Below are 24,876 nucleotides of genomic sequence, written 5' to 3' on the forward strand. Positions count from 1 at the left end.
GAATCTGCCTGCCGATGCAGGAGACACGGGTTCGAGCCCTGGTTTGGGAAGATCCCGCATGCCGCAGCGCAACTAGGCCCATGAGCCACAACTACTGAGCCTCCGCGTCCGGAGCCTGTACTCCGCAACAAGAGAGGCCGCGACAGTGAGAGGCCCGCGATGAAGAGTGGCCCCCGCTTGCCGCAACTGGAGAAAGCCCTCGCACAGAAACAAAGACCCAACACAGCCAAAAGTAAATAAATAAACAAACCAATGAACCGACATTTAAAAAAAAAAAAAAAAAGTCCCTCAAATTCTAGTTGGATTTGAAGAGCTTGAATATATGTCTTGGGTACCACCAGTTAAAACCTAGCTTAATACGCGAGGGACAGGTATCATGGATCTCGATACTGATGTAACCTTTACTTTATGAATTAGTAAGCAACGAATAGGGGCACATGTATGGTCCAGTAGGCTGTTCCCTGTATATGTTCGCTTAACTAAGCAGGTAGATGGGGGCTGAAAGGCAGACTGTACTTGGATCATAAGCGTGTACACCCTGGCAAAGAGATGTATCTACCCAGAGGAAAAAGCTTATTTTTATAATTCACATATAGGTATCATTGAACTAAATTAGATGTAGGTGTGACCGCATTTGCCCTTACTTTGCTTTACTTATTTTATTTGCTACATACAACATGTAACTGTGGCTTTCAGGGTCTCCATGTATTTTGAAAGATACTGAGGCTCAGAGTGGGTTATACCCATTAGATGAAAAGATTTTTAGGATAAGAGCCTATCTGTATACAGAGTGCTTTTCACTCAGTGAACACAAGACTGTTTGATCCTGCATCAAAATATTGCTCATTAACACCCAGGGTACCATAAGTTTAGGTCTGAGGGCCATACAACAGCTCAGGCCAGTTCTGTCCCCAAGGAATTTACTGTCCAGTGAACGTGATAAAGTAGAGTAATAGCTATACTAGAAAGTAGAACATACCCAAAGTAGTAAACAGGGTACAGACAAATGCTACTGAACATTCTAAGGAGCGTATCTATGCCTTATGGGCAAATGGCAGGCTTCAGCCCAAATTGTGAATTAATATTCCAAAGAATCCCCAAGTCTTTTCATTTCAACCTCCTTTAGCTGGCAGATGCTGTAGATGCCCTTCCTCATGTTGGCTCTACACAAGTGTATTCAGTATAGCAAAATTAGGAAACAACTGGATAATACAAGGCAATCTCTGGGTTGTATCCCCCAGTAAGAGGAACCTCCTTCTTCAACTTACTATGCGAAGATCCTGAACTTTTGGAGGAGTAAAATCCTCAATGGTTTTTGTTTTTAACATTACGTAAATCATAAGTAACCATTATTGCTAATTCTAGATGACACTGCTTGCTCTTTATTTATGTTGTGTCTTTATTATTCGGCAAATGTAAAAAATACCTGCATATATAAGAGATTTTAATCATAGGTTTGTTTCCAAATATGGTTCCTCAAATTATACATAAGAGCTGGTATGTTTTTTAATTATTCACCCTAAATTTTCATACAAAGCTTGTTTTTAGAAAACTAGTCCAGAGAAATATGTGGAGAAATATCCATCCTTGCAAATTAATAAGAAAATCTGCTGATGTATGCTCCTGTGAGCAACGCTAATCATGGTTTGATCAAAAGGTGAGGGCCTGTGGAAGCCAAGGTCCTGTTTTAAGTGAAATACTACTTTTTTGAGAGCTTTTAGTATTTAGTCTCTTAGCAACTTTCAAGTGTGCGATACAGTATTTCTAACCATCGTCACCAGGCTGTATATTACATCTCATGACTTACTTATTTTATAACTGGAAGTTTGTATGTTTTGACCTTTATCACCCATTTTGATCATGCCGCCCCCTGCTTCTGGCAACCACCAGTCTGTTCTCTACATCTATGAGCTTGGTTGTTTGTTTTGTTTTGTTTTGTTTTTCAGATTCCACATATAAATGAGATCATATTGGTATTTGCCTTTCTCTGTCTGACTTATTTCACTTAGCAAAATACTCATGAGGTCCTTCTGTGTTATCAGAAATGGCAATATTTTATTATTTTCTCTAGCTGAATGATATTCTATTGTACATATGTATCACATTTTCTCTCTCATCCATCAGTGAACACTTAGGTTGTTTCTGTGTCTTGGCTACTGTAAGTAATGCAGTAAATATGTATCTTTTCAAATTAGAGTTTTTGTTTTCTTTGGATAAATAGCCGGAAGAGAAATTTCTGGATCATATAGTAGTTCCGTTTTTAACTTTTTGAGAAACCTCCATAAGTTTTCTGTAGTGGCTCTATCAATTTCCATTCCCACCAGTAGTGCATGAGAATTTCTTTTTCTCACATCCTCAGAAACACTTGTTATTTTTTTTCTTTTTGTTAATAGCCTTTCTAACAGGTGTGAGGTGATAATTCATTGCGTTTTTTTAAAGTGAGGTACAGTTGATTTACAGTATTATTTTAGTTTCAGATGTACAGCATAGTGATTTTGTATTTTTACAGATTATAGTTCATTAAATGATATTACAAGATAATGGCTATAATTCCCTATGCTATATAATATACCCTTGTTGCTTATGTATTTTATACATAATAGTATCTCTTAATCCCCTACCCCTAACTTGCCCCTTCCCCACTTCCCTCTCACCTCTGGTAACCATTAGTTTGTTCTCTGTATCTGTGAGTCTGTCTCTGTTTTGTTATATACATTGATTTGTATTTTTTTGTTATTTTTTAAATTTTTATTTTATATTGGAGTATAGTTGATTTACAGTGTTAGTTTCAGGTGTACAGCAAAGTGATTTAGTTGTACATAGACATATAACTATTCTTTTTCAGATTCTTTTCCCATATAGGTTATTACAGAGTATTGAGTAGAGTTCCCTGTGCTATACAGTAGGTCCTTGTTGATTATCTATTTTATATTTAGTAATGTGTACATGTTAATCCCAACCTCCTAATTTACCCCTCCCCCCAATGTTTCCCCTTCAGGAACCATAAGTTTGTTTTCTAAGTCTGTGAGTTTGTTTGTGTTTTGTAAATAAGTTCATTTGTATCATTTTCTTTTAGATTTCACATGTAAGTTATATGATATTTGTCTTTCTCTTTCTGTCTCATTTCACTAAGCATAATATTCTATAGGTCCATCCTTGTTGCTACAAATGGCAGAATTTCCTTCCTTTTTATGGCTGAGTAATAATCCATGGTATGTATATACCACATCTTTATATTTTCATCTCTTGATGGACACTTGGGTTGCTTCCATATCTTAGCTATTGTAAATAACTCTGCTATGAACACTGGGGCACATGTATGCTTTTGGATTAGTGTTTTTGTTTTTTTCTGAACATGTACCCAGGACTGGAATTGTCGGATCATATGGCAGTTCTATTTTTAGCTTTTTGAGGCACCTCTGTACTGTTTTCCATAGTGGCTGCACCAATGTACACTCCCATAAACAGAGTACAAGGATTCCCTTTTCTCTACATTCTCTCCAACATTTGTTATTTGTAGACTTTTTGATGATAGCCATTCTGACATGTGAGGTGATAGCTTGTTGTTTTGATTTGCATTTTTCTAATAAATAGTGATATTGAGCATATTTACATGTACTTGTTGGCTATCTGTATGTCTTCTCTGAAAAGTATGCAGATCTCTGCCTATTTTAAAAACAGATTGTTTGTTTTTATGCTATTGATCGTATGAGTTCTTTCTGTATTCTGGATATTAAACCCTTATCACATGTGATTTGCAAGTATTTTCTCCCATTCAGTATGTTGCCTTTTCATTTTGTTGATGGTTTCTTTTGCTGTGCAGAAGCACTTTAGTGATGTAGTCCCACTTGTTTATTTTTCCTCCACTTTTGGTATCAGATCCAAAAATTTATCACAAAGACTGATGCCAAGGAGATTACCACCTATGTTTTCTTCTAAGAGCTTTATGGTTCCAGATGTTACTTTGAAGTTTTTAATCCATTTTGAGTTAATTTTTCTGTGTGGTGTAAAATAGTGATCCAGTTTTATTCTTTTGCATTTGGCTGTCCAGCTTTCCCAAAACCATTTATTGAAGAGACTATTCTTTCCCTATCGTATATTTTTGGCAAGTTTGTGATTAATTGACCATATATGTGTAGGTTTATTTTGGGGCTCTCTGTTCTACTGATCTTTGTGTCTGTTTTATGTCAATACCATACTGTTTTTATTACTGTAGCTTTGTAATATAGTTTGAAATCAGGGAGTATGATGCCTCCAGCTTTGTTCTTTTCTCCCAACATTGCTTTGGCTATTTAGGGGCTTTTGTGGTTCTATACAAATTTTAGGATTATTTGTTCAGTGAAATGCTGTTTTGAGTATCTAGAATATACTCTAAAACAAGTCTGCTATCCACTATTGTACTAATTTTTCTTTTCTATACTCCAGAGAAATATTCTAGAGGAAGTCATCAATTTTATCAAGACCTAGGTTGGTCTTATAGGTTCACTCTGAAGAATGTGTAGGTTCACAGCAAATTGATTTTATTGGCACAACTGCAAGTATGGAACTTTCTAGCTCATCTATAAGAGATGGCAACAGAATTAAGAAGCCAGATCTAAGAGGGTAAGGGGTAATAAAAGAAGGAGGGAAAGGAGCCAAGCAAGAATTACATGTGGGTGCCCCCAGAGTGACAGGCAGGGCAGGGATTAAAAGGCAGACTTGAAAAGAAGAGTAAGGGAATACTTAAATTATCTTCTGGATTTTGACTATCCCCCAGGGTACTCACATAGGTGAAATATAGAGTTATTTTCAGTAATGGATTGAGCAAAATAGCTTTCTAGCTGTTGCAGGGGCATGATGGCAGAGAATCCCTTCATAAGGCGGAATTGAATACAGAAGGAAAATCAGACCAAATTTATTCAGCATTGATGACTGCTTCTACAGGCTTTGTTCCAGCCTTATGCAATACACTCTATGTCCCACTGGGACCTCGGGCTGCTGGAGCAATGTTAGATGGGCCTGTGGAAAAGCCTTCACCATGGAATCTAGCAATTCTGTCTAGAATTTCCTCTTGACTGTTACAAATGTGGAAATAGCTTTTGGAGTCAGAAAGTGCAGAAATGATGACGTAGCCTGCCCTAAACAGGCAAAAACAGAGATAGGTAGCCTTCTAGGAGAGTCTAGGATGCAGATGCTTTGAGTAGTTCTACTACAATGCACTCTACTGGAAGAAAAATTACAAAGTCTAAGCCTGACATAAGTGACAGAAAGAAGTCAATGAAATGTAGACTGGTGTGTTAAATATTTAATATCTCTTGAATTGTTTTGATCTCTCAGTCACATTGGCTAGTTAACTGTTTGCCACCATCTTTTTAGCTTTTCTTTCTAGATTTTGTTAACATCTCTTTTTTTTTCCTGATAAAAATGTGTCACATACTCACAATAAAAATAAGCAAAATATTGATAAGCATAATATAAAACACAAACCATCTATAATCCTATCTCTTTGAGGTAAGCAGTGTTAAACTTTGTGCAATATTAAGGTGGTAGTTACCTTTCTCACTGATTGATATTTGCACTAATTAGAGCAAAAACAGTGGTGGGTAAAACTGCTGGCAGCTTAGCATGAATGAAAACAGTGGAACCAAACTGTGCTAGTACTATTATTCATTGCATTTTTCATCAAAATGCACTTGCAATTTAAAAAAACTGCCAGTTTCACTTAAGACTGTCCTTGATGAAGCAGTAAAAATTGTTAAATCTTGGCCATTGAGCACACATCTTTTTTTTAAAATTGTATTTTTATCAAAGGATAGTTGAGGTACAATATTATGTAAGTCACAGGTATGCAATAGTGATTCACGATTTTAAAGGTTATATTTCATTTATAGTTATTATGATATATTGGCTATATTCCCCATGTTGTATGATGTATCCTTGTAGCTTATTTTTTAAATACTAGTTCCAACCTCTTACTCCCCTACCCCTATATTGCCCCTCCCTCATTCCCTCTTGCCACTGGTAACCACTAGTTTGTTCTCTATATCTGTGAATCTGCTGCTTCTTTGTTATATTCACTAGTTGTATTTTTTTAGATTCCACATATAAGTGACATCATACAGTATTTGTCTTTCTCTCTTTGACTTGTTTCACTTAGTAAAATACCCTCCAAGTCCATCCATGTTGCTGCAAATGGCAAAATTTCATGTTTATGGCCGAGTAGTATTCCATTGTGTGTGTGTGTGTGTGTGTGTGTACACATCTTCTTTATCCATATTCTTCATTCATTCATCTTTTTCCATTCATCTGTTGATGGATACTTAGGTTGCTTCCATATCTTGGCAATTATAAATAATGCTGCTATGAACATTGGGGTGTATGTATCTTTTCAAAGTAGTGTTTTGCTTTTTTGTTTTTTACATACCCAGGAGTGGAATTGCTGGCTCATTTGGTAGTTGTGTCTTTAGTCTTTTGAGAAACCTCTATACCATTTGCCACAGTTCCACAGGTTGCACCAATTTACATTCCCAGCAACAGTGCACAAGGGTTCCCTTTCCTCCACATCCTCGCCAACATTTGTTATTTGTGTTCTTTTCGACGATAGCCATTCTGACCATGTGAGGTGGTATCTCACTGTGGTTTTGATTTGCATTTTCCTGATGCTTAGTGATGTTGAGCATCTTTTCAGGAGTGTAGATCTTTTTAACATTTATATGACACCCCTGAAAGTATACATAAAGCACTCTGCCTATTGAGGTGTGATGGTCTTATCAAGAGAAAGAGCTCTTGTCCAGTTGTTCTGGTTGCCAGCTGAACTAGCCACTTCTCTTATGGAATGGCATTTTTACTTGAAAGAACAGCAGGCAGACAAACTATGATTATTCACCAGTGGGTACTTGACAGACATTTTCTTAAAAAAAAAAAAAAAAACAAAGTGAGCCTGTCATCTCAAGGAAGAAATTAACATGACTTGTTGCCAGGTATAGAGTTTGAACTTTAAAGTAAAAATTAGAATATTGGAAAACTCGCAGTCAGCTTGACAACTTTCCAGTACTTACAGACTTTTCTGGTGAGTTTAGTTTCGATATCAACAATTGTGAATTTCTGAAATTGTATAATGAAACGTGTCAGTATTTGGAAGATGCTGACAAAGACGTTCTCAACGAACACTAGTGAGGTCCCTCTTAGCCCTCTTCTCAGCTAGGCTTGACCTTGGCCCCCATCCTTGCTGGACCTGCGTAGCTCAGTTTGGCAAGGACGCTGATGAGTCAGTTTGTCAAGAATTCTCCCACCCTTGATATCTGATCACCCTCAATATCTGATCAAGCTCCTTCTCCCCCACCTTCGATGCATAAGTCCTTAACCTGCCTTCACCAAAAGTCCTGTTAGGTTGGTTAAGCAAGACTCCCCCTACCTTTGCTGTCTTTTCTTACTAAATTTTCCTCCACTGACCCCCCTCCCTCTGTTCATTGGCTATAAATCCCCAGCTGTCTTGGTTGTATTTGGACTTGAGCCTGATCTCTCTCCCCTATTGCTACAGTCTTGACACCTATTGCAATAGTCCTGATTAAAGTCTTCCTTTCCATTTTAACAAATGTCAGAATAATTTTTCCTTTAACAATACACATAACAGAATGAATCAATATCTTCCAAATGACCAAAGCAGGATGTTAAAAAAAAAAATCATGTATGGTTAAAAGAACCATTCAAAATAGAAGAGAAATCAAAGGATATTAATGAAACAGAGCCCAAAAAGTTTATTGATAGGATTTCAGATTCCACATTGCAACTAACCTTTAAGAAACTACCATTTGTTAAGTTCTGTTGTAATATCAAAGAGGATTATCCACAATTATCTCTGGATGGGATATTGAAATACTCTTTTCCCTTTTCCTGCTGTGTGTATGAGGCCAGATTTTCTTCATTTACTTCAACCAAAAGAACATACTGAAATAAATTGAAGGCAGGAGCAGATATGAATCCAGCTGAGATTCACAAAGATATGAAACAATGCCACTCTTCGAGCTGTTTGCTTTAGAATGTAGCATTTTTTCATATAGCTATGTTGTTATTATTAACGTGTAATGAGTTTATAGGAATTAATAAATATATAATTCGATTTTTGCCATGTTTAATTTCTAATTCGTTAAATATCAATAGGTATAACTCACATGAACTAAAGCTCTTTAGGGTTCTCAGCAACTTTTAGGAGTCTAAAAGCATTTTGTGAACAGAACACTTGGGAACAGCTTATTTCAGTGTGTCAGGGGTTCAACATTTTCTAATAGTGATGTAAGAGATGTTTGAAAGTAGCAAACCAACGAATCAGGTCATTGATATTACAATATGTTGAAGTTGGTGGCACTAAGCAAACATGTTCATGAGTGTTAGGTTCCTAGAAGCAAAGAAGAATACCAAGCTATCAAAAGGAGGAGTCAAGGGGGTAAAATGTGCCAAGAAAACTAAACCTGGCCTTGGGAATCTAATCACCAAATCAATTTGGATTCACTTGATCTTTTTATACTACCCCCCAAGACATAAAAGTGTTATTGTTTTTAAAATGGAAGATAATGAAGTTAATCTGAATTTGAGTTAATACTGAAATGAATTTATGATGCCCAGTAAATATACTAATTACCAGAATTGTATTACAAGAGACCGCTTTCATTGTGTTAATAAATTGTAATGTTAACATTTCTAGAACTTTTTAAGAAACTTCAAACAATAGCAAACTCATGTCTCTTTCTCTCACTGAACATAGAAATTTACCCTGTGCTTTTTCCAAAAATGATATACTATGTGAACTCTAACAGGTTTCCATGATTTCATTTGCACAGTAAGCCACCTAGAACCCTGAAGGTCTCCATCTCTGAGGAAAAAATAATCATCTCTCTGAATTCAGGTTTCAGAAAGTCCTGAAGTTTCCAAAGGATAAAAACATAATTCTGAAGCATAAAGAAGACATGGCCATAGATCTGTGTGGATGATTACAAGATTACTTTTGTTTGGGATCATTGTTTCCTGAACTATATCTTAGTGCAACCTCTTCATGAGCCTTACTTTCTTGGCTTCTGTAGTTCTGTAGTTGGATTCCACGGTACAAAGCTAGCTTCAACAGTATACACAGAGCATCACAACTAAAGAGCATCACCTGAACTACTCTCTGTGTTGGTCTATCTTAGTATAAAAATTGCAAAATTAGAGATTATTTCCAATATGTATTAGGACGTTTCAGCATTTAACACTTGTCTATTGAAGTGTATATATCATTGTGAATTGTAAAAGCATCTTCAAATATTTGTCTATATTATTGATAGTCAGACCCCAAATAAATGGAACGTGTAGTTGGTAGCTTACTGGGGCACACTGAAGGGGGATCTGAGAAAGTGAGTGATGTTTAGCATGTTTAAACATCTCTGTTTAACATGACGCTTTTTAACGTGCCACTGTTTAGCATGAGGCTCAGTTGTACTCACTTTAGCCTACTTTGGTCTGTGTTTAAAACAGAAGATTTATGGTTGGATAAGTTGATGCAGTGCTGAAATTAGTCATCAAATACCCCTATACTTTATTTATAATAGCAAAACTGGTAACATCTGAAATGTCTGACATAGGGAAATAAGTAAACTGATAGGACTCTATGGTAGAATACTATGTAGCTGATAAAAATGTTGCTTGTAAAATATTTTAATACTGTTAGAATAAATTTATGTCATAACATTAAACGAAAGAGTAGGAAGAAAACTGCACAGATGAAAATCTAAAATTTATAAAACCTATACGATTAGCGTTTGGGGTTTTTTTTGGATATATACCCAGGAGTGGAATTGCTGGGTCATATGGTAGTTCTATTTTTAGTTTCTTGAGAAACCTCCGTATTGTTTTCCATAGTGGCTGCACCGATTTACATTTCCACCAACAGTGTACAGAGTTCCCTTCTCTCTACATCCTCACCAACATTTGTTATTCGTGTTCTTTTTGATGATAATCATTCTGACTGGTGTGAGGTGATATCTCACTGTGGTTTTAATTTGCATTTCCCTGATGATTAGTGACTAGTGACATTGAGTATCTTTTCATGTGCCTGTTGGCCACCTGCATTTCCTCTTTGGAAAAACGTCTACTCAGTTCTGCCCATTTTTAAATTGGGTTGTTTGTTTTATTGATGTTGAGATGTACAAATTGTTTATATATGTTGGACATTAACCCCTTATTGGTCATATCATTTGCAAATATCTTCCCCCCTTCAGTAGGTTTTTTCCTTTTGTCGATGGTTTACTTTGCTGTGCAAAAGCTTTTAGGCTTAATTAGGTCCCATTTGTTTCTTTTTGCTTTTGTTTCCTTTGCTGTAGGAGGCAGATGCAAAAAAAAATATTGCTGTGATTTATGTCAAAGTGTGTCCTGCCTGTGTTTTCCTCTAGGAGGTTTATAGTATCTGGTCTTACATTGAGGTCTTTAACAGAGAGTACAGAGTCAACTGATACACAAAGAAACATTAATATTGATACATCATTGAGGATCCTTTGGTTATAAGCATTAGAAACCAGTTCTCTCAAAAATGTAAATGAATGTGTTAAAGAAAACTGGGTAGCTCATCAAACCTAAGAAAGGATAGAAATATAGCCATTATCAAGGAATGGGGTAAGAGAAATTATTGACAAGTTCTTCAAGGACTATCTTAAAATGGTTCTTTTCCAAACATTTTCTATTCTTAAAGATTCAGTTACTGGCAGGGAGACTATGAGTAAATTTGTGTGGGTCAAGCATCCACTTCTTAGCCAGAGAAGAGGTAACATGCTTGACAGCTCTACATGGAACGAGAGAAGGAGTAGTGCATTAACAGAATTCTCATGTTGTCCACTACCAGAAAGAAATTATTGAGGTTAAAACTGTATGTCCTGCATGTACATATATGACGATCCTAATAACAGTAGCTACCCTTAAAGCTGAACACTTAACTATATGCTTAATACTAATCTGGTTTCTCTGCTTTACATGGATGCTCTCAGTTGAACCTCTCAACATTGAAAGATGGGTTTTCATACTAACCCAATTTGCATAGGTGGAAACTGATGCTCAGAAAGGTTAAATTGCCTAATGTCATACAATGAGAATATGGTGGATATGGAATTTGATCTGTGGCTGACTAGCTACGAAGCCTATGAATTTGTCTGCCAGAATACATTGTAGATAAAAATATACTTTGATCATTACTGCTGTTTTAATTTCTCTCAGTGCCGCTAGTCTAAAACAAATGATGGACAACGTATTAGGGCCTAATGTCTGTTTCACTAAAGCAACACTTTTGTACTCCCTCATTCCCCAGCCCCCTGCCAAATGGGTTTTTCTCTAAATATAGTTAGTTCTAAAATCTCCTTGTTGGATTATTTCTGTCTACTCTAGAATAGTTAGATTTTAGCTTTAAAACTGTGTATTGGGCTTCCCTGGTGGCGCAGTGGTTGAGAGTCTGCCTGCTGATGCAGGGGACACGGGTTCGTGCCCCGGTCTGGGAGGATCCCACATGCCGCGGAGCAGCTGGGCCCGTGAGCCATGGCCGCTGAGCCTGCGCGTCCGGAGCCTGTGCTCCGCAAAGGGAGGGGCTGCAACAGTGAGAGGTCCGTGTACCACAAAAACAAACAAACAAACAAAAAACTGTGTATCAAGCACATTTCAATTGTTTTATTGGGATAAAAGAATAGAGTTACATGCCGTACCACATTTCAGTTAGTCATGAAGAATAACCACAGAATGCTAGTGATAAATGAGTGTTCCATTCCCCCTGAAAAGTTAATATCCTCAAAGCCAATGGCATTGTCAGAGCTCTAAGTAGAATAAGAAGTAATGCACCCTTTTCACTCCAGTAGTCTGAGGCAGGTACCATGCCCTGGACATTTTATTCCTTATCTCCCAGATTGATCTCTAGGTCTTCAGTACCAGCTTTGTTTCATTGAGGTTAAGCTCCTGGAGATCTCAGAATTCCTCCAAGTTCAAACATTAAAACTCATTTCAGATATCTCTAATATTTATTACTGAAATCTGAAACAGTAACTTACATAAGAATTATCTTGTGAGCTTCTTTATTTTTCTTATTGAGGTATAATTGTTATACAGCATTACATTCGTTTCAGGTATACAACATAATGATTTGTTATTTGTATATATTGCCCATGTTCAGCATGATAAGTCTAGTTAACATCTGTCGCCATACACCGTTACCAAATTATTTTTTCTCGAAATGAGAACTGGTAAGATCTTCTCTGTTAGCAACTTTTGAATATGCAATACAGTGTTATTAACTATAGTCACCATGCCGTACATTACGTCCCCATGACTTATTTATTTGATAACTGGAAGTTTGTACATTTTGATCCCCTTTACCTGCTTTACTTCATCCACCATACACCCTCTGCCTTTGGCAACCACCAATCTGTTCTCTGTATCTATGAGCTTGTTGGGGGCTTTATTTGTTTTTTCAAATTCCACATTAAGTAAGAACATACAGTATTTGTCTCTCTCTGCCTGACTTACTTCACTTAGCATAATGCGCACCAGGTTGATCCATGCTGTGGCAAATGGCAAGATGTTTTTCCTTTTTTATGGTTAAATTATGTGTATGCATTAATAATAACTTATTAATAACAAGTAATAATTTAATATATATACATATATATGTTTATATGTCTGTGTGTGGGTGTGTGTATATATATACACCCACACACTTAGGCTGTTTCCATATCTTGGCTCTTGTAAATAATGTGGCGATGAATGTGGTAGTACATAGATTTTTTGATTTACAGTCTTATCAACAGGGCACAAAGGATTGCCTCTTCTCTACATCCTTGCCAACACTTGTTATCTCTTGTCTTTTTGATAATAGACATTTTAACAGATATAAAATAATTATCTCACTGTGGTTTTGATTTGCACTTTCCTAATGATTAGTGATATTGAGTATTTTTTCACAAACCTGTTGTCTATCTGTATGTCTTCTTTGGAAACAAATGTCTAGTCAGATCCCCTGCCCATTTTTTAATCACGTTGTTTGTTTCTTTGCTGTTGAGTTTTATGAGTTCTTTATATATTTTGCATATATATCAGAGATATGATTCGTAAATATTTTCTCCCATTCAGTAGGTTGCCTTTTCTTTTTGTTGATGGTTTTTCTTTCCTATGCAGAAGTTCTTTAGTATGATGTGTTCCCACTTGTTTATTTTTGCTTTTGTTACCTTTGTTTTTGGTGTCAAATCCAAAATAACATCTCTGAGAGCACTGTCAAGGGGCTTACTGCCTGTTTTTTCTTCTAGGAGTTTTATGGTTTCAGGTCTTATATTTGTCCCAGATGCATTTTGAGTTCATTTTTGTGTATGGTATAAGATAGTAGTCCAGCTGCTTTCTTTTGCATGTGGCTGTCCAGTTTTCTTAACACCATTGATTGAAGAGACTGACCTTTCCCTATTGTATGTCCTTGGCTCCTTTGTAATTAATTAATTGACCATATACTTACGAGTTTATTTCTGGGTTCTCGATTCTGTTACATTGATCTATGTTTTTGTTTTTATGCTAATACCATACTTTTAAAATTATTATAGCTTTGTAATATAGTTTGAAATCAGGGAGTGTAATGCCTCCAGCTTTGTTGTTTTTTCTCAAGACTGCTTTGGCTATTCAGATATTTTGTGGCTTTATACAAATTTTAGGATTCTTTGCTCTCTTTATGTGAAAAATGCCATAAGGATTTTGATAGGGATTGCGTTGAATCTGTAGATTGCTTTGGGTTGTATGGACATTTTAACAATATTAATTTTTTCAACCCGTGAGTATGGAATATCTTCCATTTATTTGTTTCTTCTTCAGTTTGTTTCATCAGTATCTTGTAGTTTACAGTGTATAGATGTTTCACCTTCCTGGTTAAATTTATTCCTAGGTACTTTACTCTTTTCAAGGCAATTATAAATGGGTTTGTTTTCTTAAAATCTCTTTCTGCTAGTTTGGTATTAATTTATAGAAACACAATAGATTTTAGTATAACGATTTTGTATCCTGCCACTTAACTGAATTTGTTTACTAGTACTAACGGTTTTTTGGTGGAGTCTTTAGTATTTTCTATATATAATATGTCAAATACAAATCGTGACAGTTTTACTACTTCTTTTCTTATTTGGATGCCTTTTATCTCTTTTCTTTTTTTCTTTTTTTCCTTCCTAATTGCTCTGGCTAAGACTTCCAATACTATGTTGAATAGGAGTGGTGAGAGTGGGCATCCTTGTCTTGCTCCTGATCTTAGAGAGAAAGCTTTTCACCACTAAGTATGATGTTAGCTGTGGGCCTGTCATAAATGGGCTTTATTATGGTGAAGTATGTTTGTTCTATACCCACATTGTTGAGATTTTTATCGTAGATGGATTGAAATATTCTCAAATATTTTTTCTGAATCTATTGCAATGATTGTATGATTTTTATTCATTTTCTTCGTGTGGTGTATCACACTGATTGATTTGCAGGTGTTGAACCATTCTTGCATTCCCTGGGGTAAATCCCACGTGATCATGGTATATGAGCCTTTTACTGTATTGTTGAATTTGGTTTACTAATATTTTGTTGAGGATTTTTGCATCTGTGTTCATCAGGAATACTGGCCAGTAATTTTCTTTCTTGTGTCATCCTTCGCTGGTTTTGGTATCAAAGTAATGCTAGCCTTATGAGATGAGTTTGGAATTGTTGCCTCTTGTTCTATTATTGGAAAAGTTTGGGAAGGATTGGTATTAATTCTTTCTTAAATGTTTGGTAGAATTCACCAGTGAAGCTGTCTGGTCATGAACTGTTTTGTTGAGAGGGATTTTTTAAATTACCAATTCAGTCTCTATACTAATAATTGGTCTATTCAACTTTTACATTTCTTCATGATTCAGTCTCAGTGTAGACTGCATGTTTCTAGGAATGTATTCATTTCTTCTAAATTTTCCAATTTATTGGTGCATTATTGTTTATATTAGTCCCCTGTGATCCTTGGTATTTCTGTGGTTTCAGGTGTAACATCTCCTCTTTTGTTTCTGATTTTATTTGAGTCCTCTCTCTTTTCCTTGGTGAGGCTAGCTAAAGGTTTGACAATTGGTTTATCTTTTCAGAGATATAGCTCTTAGTTTTATTGATCTTATATATCATCTTTTTAGTGTCTAATTCATTTACTTTTGCTCTGATCATTGTTTTCTCCTTTTTTCTGCTAACTCAGGGCTTTGTGTGTTCTTATTCTAGTTCCTTGAGAGTAAAGTTAGGGCATTTGAGATTTTTCATCTCGTGATGTAGGTATTTATCACTATGAACTTCCCTCTTAGACTGCTTTTTCTGCATTCCATAAATTTTGGTATTTTCTATTTCCATTTTCGTGTGCCTCAGTATTTTTTTACTTCTTCATTGACCCATTAGTACTTCCATATATTTGTGAATTTTCCAGTTTTATGTTTATAATTAACTTCTAGTTTTAAACTACTGTGATTAGAAGAGATGCTTGATATGATCTGTGTCTTCTCAAATTACTAAAATTTATTTTGTAGCCTAACATATGGTCTATCCTGGAGAATGTTCAATGTGCACTTGAGAAGAATGTGTATTCTGTTGCTTTTGGATGGAATGTTCTATATGTATCTGTTAAGTTAGTCTGGTCTGACATGTTGTTTAAGGCCATTGTCTCCTTATTGATTTTCTGGATGATCTATCCATTGATGTAAGCAGGGTATTAAAGACCCCTATCATTATTTTATTGCTGTCTATTTCTCCCTTTAGGTCTGTTAATACCTGCTTTATATATTTAGGTGCTCCTATGTTGGGTGCATAAATATTTACAAATTTTATGTCCTCTGTGGGACTGATCCCTTTTCATCATGTAATATCCTTTCTTGTCCCTTATTAGTCATTGTTTTAAAGTCATTTTTTCTCGTATAATTATTGCTACCCCAGCTTTCTTTGGTTTCCATTTTCAGGGAGTATCTTCTTCTAGCCCTTCACTTCCAGTCTGTATGTGTCCTTACATCTGAAGTATTCTGTAGGCAGCATATCAATGGATCTTTTTTTTACTCCATTCAGCCACTCTGTCTTTTGATTGAATCAGTTATACTATAAACATTTAAAGTAGTTATTGATAGGTATATACTTATTGCTATTTTATTCATTATTTTATTTTTTTGGGGGGGCTATTTAGTAGTTCTCTGTTCCTTCTTCTTTTATTCTATTCATTTGTGCTTTAATAAATTTGTTTAGTGATATGTGTGTATTCCTTTCTCTTTATTTTTTGTATATCTACTATAGTTTTTTGCATAGTGGTTACCGTGAAGCTTACATATAACTTATAACAGTCTACTTTAAATTTATAACAACATAAATTTGAACACATTTTAAAGCTTTACATTTTTACTTCCCCCCACGTTTTATATTTTTGATGTCACATCTCTGATCTTTTTATCTTGTATATCCCTTAACTAATTATTATCTTTAGATTTATTTTTAATACTTTTGTCTTTTAAACTCCATATTAGCTTTAGAAGTGATTAACCCACTACCTTTACTATGTATTTACCTTTACCAGTGAAATTTATACTTTTATATGTTTTTTGTTAGTAATTAGTGGTCTTTTAGTTTAAAGAAGTCCCTTTAATATTTTTTTGTGAGAGTAGTTTAGTGGTGATAAACTCCTTTAGCTTTAGCTTGTCTGAGAAACTCTTTGTCTCTCTTTAAACTCTGAATGATTACTTTGCCAGATAGTGTATTCTTCATTGGAAATTTTTTTGTGCTTTCAGCACTTTAAATATATTGTGCCACTCCCTTCTGGCTTGCAAAGTTTCTGCTGGAAAGTCTTCTCATAATCTTATAAGGGTTCCCTTGTACATAACAAGTTATTTTTCTCTTGCTGCATGTAAGATTCTTTCCTTATCTTTAACTTTTGACATTTTAATTATAATGTGTCTTGGTGTGGACGTCTTTGGGTTCATCCTACTTGGAATTTTCTGAGCTTCCTTGATCTGGATGTCTGTTTCCTCACACAATTTAGGGAGGTTTTCAGGCATTATTTATTTAAATAAGTTTTCTGCTCCTTTCACTCTCTCTTCTCCTTCTGGGTCCCCTGTAACGCAAATATTGGTCTGCTTGATTTGGGCACCTGTATTTTAAGCTATCATCACTTTTTCTCCTTCCTTTTTCTTTTTGCTGCTCTAACTGGGTGAGTTCACTGCTTCCATCTTCTACTTCAGCTAGTGTGCTGTTGAACCACTCTAGTACATTTTTCAGTTCAGTAATATTACTCTTCAGCTCATGACTTCTAGTTGGTGCTTTCCCATATTTTCTACTTCTTTGTGGAAGTTATCACTGTGTTCATCCATTCTTTTCCTGAGTTCTTTGATCATCTGTATGACCATTACTTTTAACTCTAGGTACGCCCCCCCACTGAGATTTTATCTTGTTCTTTCACTTGAAACATATTTCTCCATTTATTCACTTTGCTAGACTCACTTTGTTGATTTCAATGCATGAAATAAAACCACCAGCTCTCTCAGTCTTGAGGGAGTAGCCTTGTGTAGGAGATGAACCTTATTGTTCCACCCTGCCATAGCTCTTGGTTGTCTCTCAAACCTTTATGATTGTCCAAGCAGCCTATTTTATTTTTAACAGCTCCTTGTATTTGAGGGTGTGCCAAGACCTGTCAGTGTCCCAAAGAGGGGGGGATCTCAGGGAAGAACTCATCACTCCCACCACTGTGCTCATCACAACACCAAACTCTGCACAGATTTTCTTCACGGGCCCTCTATTGCTTCACTATATTTATTTGTTGTAGTATCTATTTCAGAACATGGCTTTTATTTGCAGGAAGTATAAAAACCTGCTTTTATTATCAAATAATAGGTAGAGACAACTCCCTATCCCAGGTCTTCTCCTATCACTAAATCTCATCCTATCCTGAAGTCCTAGTCGAAACTCTGGTCTTTGCGATTATTTGTAATTTTCTTAATTGTTACATTATGTTAAAACGAGGTACGTTCTGCTGGGTCCTCCCACTAGACTAGGCAGAGCTGTGTCTCATCCATTTTTTATCCCCAGTGCCTTGCACACCAAAGGAACTTTGTGAGAGGAAGAGAGGGCTAGGGGAGAAGGTGAGACTGCTCTTCTCTTGGCCTTGATCAAGGCCCCTGACACCCCAGTGGGATTGATGGGAAGAAAGAGTCTGTCAATCCCTGGTGAAACACCAGCCTTACAGTTACATAGAACTTAAATGGTCAAATAAGCACAGGCCCCTGCAAAATGCATCCAAGATTACAGGATGTTATAGTCAAATGTCATGCCTGCTGTGTGTTAAGACCACGAAAGCTTTCCTGTGGAGACAATGACATTATCAAGTGTTAAACCAAAGTAGAACTTATCAACTTCGACCTTGATCCTGCACATGCTCTTGGGGAAAAGAAGCCTTTGTGAAACATTCCTTTTCTGATTTGAAAAGGATTCCGTTGCTGTGGATCAATTCTCAGGGTGTAGAGCAGAGAAAATGCAAAGGGATGGAATCAACTGCATGTAAGATGCCAGCAGATTGTATTGCAAACACAAGCCGCTGCCTGGGAACTCCCAGTCCCAGGCCTTTTTTATACCAGTGCCACCATTCCTCTTGGCAATTGCCAAGTTCCCCAGAGAACTGTTTATATATCTTGAATGACTTTGGAAGTCTTGCCTTGGGGCGATGATGCAGTAGATAGAGGTGACAGGAATCCTGGGGGACCCTCACGTCTACAGCTGTTATCACTAGACTATAGTGCCATCCTGGCAAGTACCACCTTAAAAAAAGGCTGATTTTGTTCACCGCCACATTCCCAGAACCTAGCCCCGCCCCAAATCACTCAGTGCATTTTGATTGAAAGATAAAATGAACGGATGAATGATCAGCCAGCAAAAGCTTCATAAAATCCTTTTCTGTACATTCCTGGGTTAGTAGAAAATCCTTGCTGAGTGAAGAAAAGGGACACAAAATCAATACCCAATAGGTAAAGAAATTTGGCTAATGTTTGGAAAATGTTTGGTTTGTGAGTGGGTGTGATTAGAGAAGGAATGAGTAGCGAATAGCAGTAGCGGGCGGCACAAGGAGGGCTGCCAGAATCTAAGATGAATGAACTTCAAACCAGAGAAATCCAAGCACATAATCTTTTACTGCTAGACAGTTCTAAACGTAATTGATGAACTGCCAGAAGAAACACACACAGGATTATGGCTGTTGCTTCAGCTGCAGTTGAGCCAAATTGATATTTAGCCTTGTGCGTAAATAGGCATTTTGTTGCACATAACTGGACACAGTCTGTTGCAGTAGACAGGCAGGGTCTCGGCGAAGGCATCAAATATCCATGTCCCACCCTTGGAAGAATACATTAGCAGCTGTGCTGGCAGGAAAGATGAAGCCAGGAGTCAGCATTAACTCTTTCGGGTAGAGAGAGTATGCTCTTGTGATGTATAATGAGAAATATATATTTAGTCTTCATTTCTGGCACAGAGCTCCTAAAAGCTGTAGAATGTCCTAAATGATGAGAGTTGTAAATGTCTTTTGTTATGCTAATGAGGTGGCTTCTGGAAAGCGCCTAAGGATGGGGGCTGGTCGCCAGAGGAGCCAACCCCATGATTAGAGGGTTGTCATTTTTAAGCCCATCCCTTGATTTCTAAGGACAGGGGCTGGAGATTGAATCAGTCACCAGTTGACAATGATTTAATCAATCAGGTTTACGTAATGTAACCTCCTCAAAAAAACTCATAAGAGGGAGACTGGGGAGCTTCCAGGTTGGTGAACCAGAACCCTTCCACATGCCACTGTGCCAGGCTCCGAGCTCCTTGAGGACAGAAGGTCCTTTGTTGGAAACGTCTCCCTATTTCTCTCTTCATCTGGCTATTGACGTGAATCCTTTAACATCCTTTGTAGTAAACTGGTAGTCTAGTGAGTAAACTGGTTCCCTGAGTTCTGTGAGCTGCTCTAGCAAATTAACTGACCCCAAGGAGGGGGTGGTCGGAACCTCTGATTTATAGCCAGTCATTCAGAAGCACAGGTGACAACTTGGACTTGTGATTGGCATCTGAAGTGGAGGCAACGTTGTGGGACTGAGGCCTTAACCTTTGGAATCTGATGCTGTCTCCAGGTGGACACTTGTAGGATGTTCAACTGATGTTCGAGAATTGCTTGGTGGTGTGGGAAAACCCTCTGCATCAGAATTGGGTGCAGAATCTTAAAGAGCATTAACTGAGGTCAGACACTCCTGTTGGAGAAGGTGGTGTTGGCATGAATTAATAAATGCATGTCCCCACCTGCTTCAGAGCTTCACTCTATTTAAAATACCAGAGTTCTGTAGGCCTCTTCAGACGTCCCACCCAGTAAATCTGAGATCACACAGTTCCTAGATGGTCCGTCCCTTACAGTTCAAAAAGTTCAGAGTAAAGCACAATTAGAGTCAAAGGGTAAAATCCAAGTCCCTTCACTGATAGTAAGAAATAGATTGTTATCAGCAAACCAAAACACAGAAAAACTTCCTTCTCCCTTAAACTCCACCCTGGTTGTGTTTGCACGGTGCTTATGTGAGACGTTTGCTAACATCAGGCTTTGACAAGCTGTCTCCCGAAAGCAAGCCCGGCATTAACGAGCAGCTGCAACCTAGGTGACAAAAATCCAGAACTGCTGTCGGCCCATCCTCCCCTCATTAACTTCCCTTTGTCTTTTCTTGCCACACGCAGCCCACCTTGCCTTGCCACAAACTCCTCCAGTCCCCCTGTTCCCAGACCCTGCCCAGTCAGCCCACCCCTCAGGTCCGCCCTGGTCTGCCGAGTCCAGCCCTGTTCACTGCACTCACCAGCCAGCCACCTCACTCACGACTGCCCTGGCCTCCACCGCTCTCTGCTCCCCAAACCCCAACAGCTGTCTCTTGCTCTGCCCTCAGATTCCAGCGTAATTATCCTTGCCACTTGCCATCACTCACTTAGCAACATTTGCATCCTCTCTGGCTTTGCAGCCATCTGAACACTCCTCCCTCCTGCCTGGAATAAATGCCACCCCAATGCCAATTCTAATCTACTTTTCTGAGGACCACTGTAGTTAGAGTTTAGCTAGTTAAAACTCTGCATCAGGGCATAATCATTTTTAAAGACTTAGGCCAGAGTAGCAAAGCTGTCAACATATATTGAATGTCTGAAATGCACAGGACGTGACTTATATGACCGACCAAAACAAAAGAAGGATGGAGATGACACTTCATTTCCCTGAGTTCATCATCATGGCAATTAAGGAGATCATTAACATAAAGAGCTTAATTTAGCATGAAGCCTGAACATAGAAAGTATTCAATATTAGCTACTGTTATTATTGTTTTTTAATTATTTCAACACCATTGGAATAGTAAGTTGAGAAAATGCCCACTATAAAGACTGGGCTGGACGAAGGAAAATAGAGGAAAACCGACCTGGAAATGAAACATAGTAAAAGCCTAAAAAGAAAATTCTTAACAAGACTATTTTAAGTGCTAGTGAAGGTGTGGGACTGGCTAGGGAGAAAGGAGTTTTGACTAAGAAATCTTCTGCAGTGTTGGTTGGGGTATTAGTTTGATAGGGCTGCAGTAACAAAGTTCCATGAACTGAGTGGATTAAACTGCTATAGTTTATTGTCTCACAGTTCTGGAGGCCACAAGTACAAAAGCAAGGTGTCAGTAGGGCTGGTTCCTTCTGAGGCTGGGAGGAAAGATCTGTTCCAGGCCTCTCTCCCTCATCTCCTTGTAGATGCCGTGTTCTCGCGTCTCTTCACCTTGTCTCTCCTCCATGCGTGTCTGTGTCCAGATTTCCCCTTTTCATAAGGTTCCAGTCATACAGGCATGAAGACCCATCCTACTCCAGTATGACCTCATCTTAACATAAAACATCAGCAATGACCCTGTTTCTCAATAAGGACTCGTCCCAAGATACTGGGGGTTAGAGTTTCAACGTGTGAATTTGAGGGCGACAGAATTCAACCCATAACAGTTGGTGAGATATAACAAGATGCTTAAAAATAGACACAGCCGCAGATAGTAATTCCAAGTGCAAGGTACACAAAATACATGGGTAATAGTTAGCAATTATATTTTCTTACCTGAGAAATATGGAAATATTCTCAATAGCCAGTAATAGGTATATGATTATCATTCTCAGTACACCTTCTAGTGAAATCTTACACAACCCTTAAAAAGAATGTGTTGGGCTTCCCTGGCGGAGCAGTGGTTGAGAGTCCGCCTGCCGATGCAGGGGACACGGGTTTGTGCCCCGGTCCGGGAAGATCCCACATGCCGCGGAGCAGCTGAGCCCTTGAGCCATGGCCGCTGAGCCTGCGCGTCCAGAGCCTGGCTCCCCAACGGGAGAGGCCGCAACAGTGAGAGGCCCGTGTACCGCAAAAAAAAAAAAGAAAAAGAAAAAAAGAATGTGTTTATTTAAGACATTTGCAGTGTATTGTTAAAGAATCAGATATATTTATTGGATTAGGTGAAATAATTGTAACAATTTCTACATAAAATGAACCAATAAATTAACTCTATTATATCTAGGAAATGCAATTAGGAGAATTACAAGAATTAAATAATACCTGTTTTTATATTTTCCAAGTATTCTACAATTATGTGTTACATTAAATTGTTTTTATAAAATGATATTTTAAAGTATATTTTTTAAAACACAGTGCATCGAACAGTTTTCTAGTTTCAATCTCACCTGGATTTCTGCTTACCAAAACATCTGTGTACCTTACAAAATTCTATGAAACAGATTCTTATTTTCATCAACGTCAATTTATTTTGCTCAATTTTTAGACTCAAAGAAATGACAGATGTACTTCTTTTTCCTTGTTTCACTACGTATGAGTCACATTGCTGTGTAATTATAATGTTACCACCTTATCTGATACAAAAAGAATTAGCTGTTATTGACCCATTTATTCAAATAACATTTTTTGTCTCATGCTTTCTCAGTGCCAGGCCCAGTGCTAGACACTTCGGGGTGCAGAAATAAAAGAGCCACATTGTCAAGTCAAAAGAGCATAAAAAGTGATGGAAAAAGTGTCTTTAATGAAAACTTAAATGTGCATTCCTTTTGGTGAGGGCTTGTGCACACAGATTTTGGTTCACCCTAGCCTGGCCAGCTGTATTTCTTTTATTGATGGAAGCTGTCTATAATGTGTTTAGGTTTCCATTTATGATATACTAGAAGTGTAATAAGGCCTAGCTGTAAATTATTGGCATTTTCACTCTGTTTCAGTTTGACAACTTGAGTGGAATAAATAGTTAGAGGTCCATTGCTTTTCTGTGTATGGAGGTAATAATTTCACACAGACTGAAGGTAGTGGTGATACTGAGAAAAATTATCTTTTTTTGTGACTGTTCTATTGGGATAGATGGGTGGTGTTCAAGCCTTAACAGAACTCATGTAATTTATCTCTACTGTCTGCGCAGATGAAGATGATATCATCAGTAGATGAACTATGGGTCAACACAAGACTTGTTTTCCCGCAGAACACTTAAGATTGCTGTATTTCAAAAGCCCAGGATAGGGATAGCTCCTGCGTGTACGAACATTTTCCTGGTGATTAATGCCACACCGTTCAGGAAAATAGATTCAATTTGCCTCTAAAAAATGAACCGAAAACTTTTAGCAACCTATGAATTTCTTTTGTCAAATACCTCATTTGGCTCTCCCTGGAAAGGAGAGAAAACGTGACTGCGGTAGGTGATTTTATCATGGCCCATTGCCTTTGGTTTTCAAACTGTATGAAGATTTTCCTTTTCTTTCAAAAAAGAACTTGAGTAGGGTCAGAACTGATCATCATAAGTACATGCCATGTCACTCTGAATAACTGGTTCCCAGGGCTTTGCCAACACAGCCACCCGAGGCGCACGTGAGCAGCGCATACTTGGTTGGCAGTCTAGACAGCAGTTCTCAACTGGGGGTGATTGTGCCCCCCAGGGGCCATTTGGCAATGTCTGGAGACATTTTAGGTGTCATCCTGGGGGCTGCTACTGACATCGAGTGGGTAGAAACCAAGAATGTTGCTAAACATCCTGCCGTGCATAAGAGAGCCCTCTACAAGAAAGAGTTATCCTGTCCGTAATGTCAGTAGTGCTGAGCTTAGGAAACCCTGATGTGATATTTCATTTACACCATGCCAGTGTTTCTTTTCTCCTTCTAAATAGTCGAATGTCACATTGACTAATTGAACAGCCAGACAGTTGGATGAGCACTCAGCATGTTACCTGAAGAGGTAAACGTCTTGGATCCCACTCATAGGAGTTGAAAAGGTAAGTTCTATTTTAACAATTCTTAATAGTTGTGTAATGACTCAGCACAGGGAGCCACTGTGGGCCACATTCAATTTTGAATGAATAAGTGTTAAAAGGTCAAGGTAAAAAAAAATTAATGACGTTTTAAACATGAAATAGGGAGGAGTCAAGCTTCATGATGCCTCTCAAAGTCCCTTGCAGGATGCTTTCTTGGTGATAGAGATGGTGTTTAGATAAGACACCTGTAACCACGCATGGCCCCGACCACTGCCGTGGGAATGTCAGCTTGAGTACGTCAGTAGTCACATGGGTTGAGAGCTGCCAGTCTATAACATACAGGGAAACATCTGGAAAACTCTTTATTCTCCTGTTTTTATTCAGATGCCTGTGATGGATGCCCTTAGAAATTCCTTCCTTTAACAATTTATGTTGCCAAAACAATTAGGGCTCCCAACACCAGGAGGCTTTAGAGGTGTTTTTGAATATTAATCTTTCTTAGAGGTTTTCTGCTTATGCCAGATTAGATAATATGGTAAATGGATTTGAAACAAATTAGTCCAGAACACATTTGCATTAACGCTTTCTATTTCCTAGAAATGTT

General features: G+C 37.7%; 1 long non-coding RNA gene across 1 annotated transcript in view; it reads left to right on the top strand.

Moving 5' to 3' along the window:
* The window catches only part of LOC125960307 (uncharacterized), a 58,099-nt gene that overhangs the window by 25,577 nt on the left and 7,646 nt on the right, over positions 1–24,876 (top strand). The window contains exon 2 of the long non-coding RNA XR_007469873.1: positions 24,189–24,293. This is a non-coding gene — a long non-coding RNA (uncharacterized LOC125960307). The remainder of the gene's footprint in view (positions 1–24,188; positions 24,294–24,876) is intronic.

Source organism: Orcinus orca, chromosome 10 (genome assembly GCF_937001465.1).
Source record: "Orcinus orca chromosome 10, mOrcOrc1.1, whole genome shotgun sequence".
In the NCBI taxonomy this organism is placed as follows: domain Eukaryota; kingdom Metazoa; phylum Chordata; class Mammalia; order Artiodactyla; family Delphinidae; genus Orcinus; species Orcinus orca.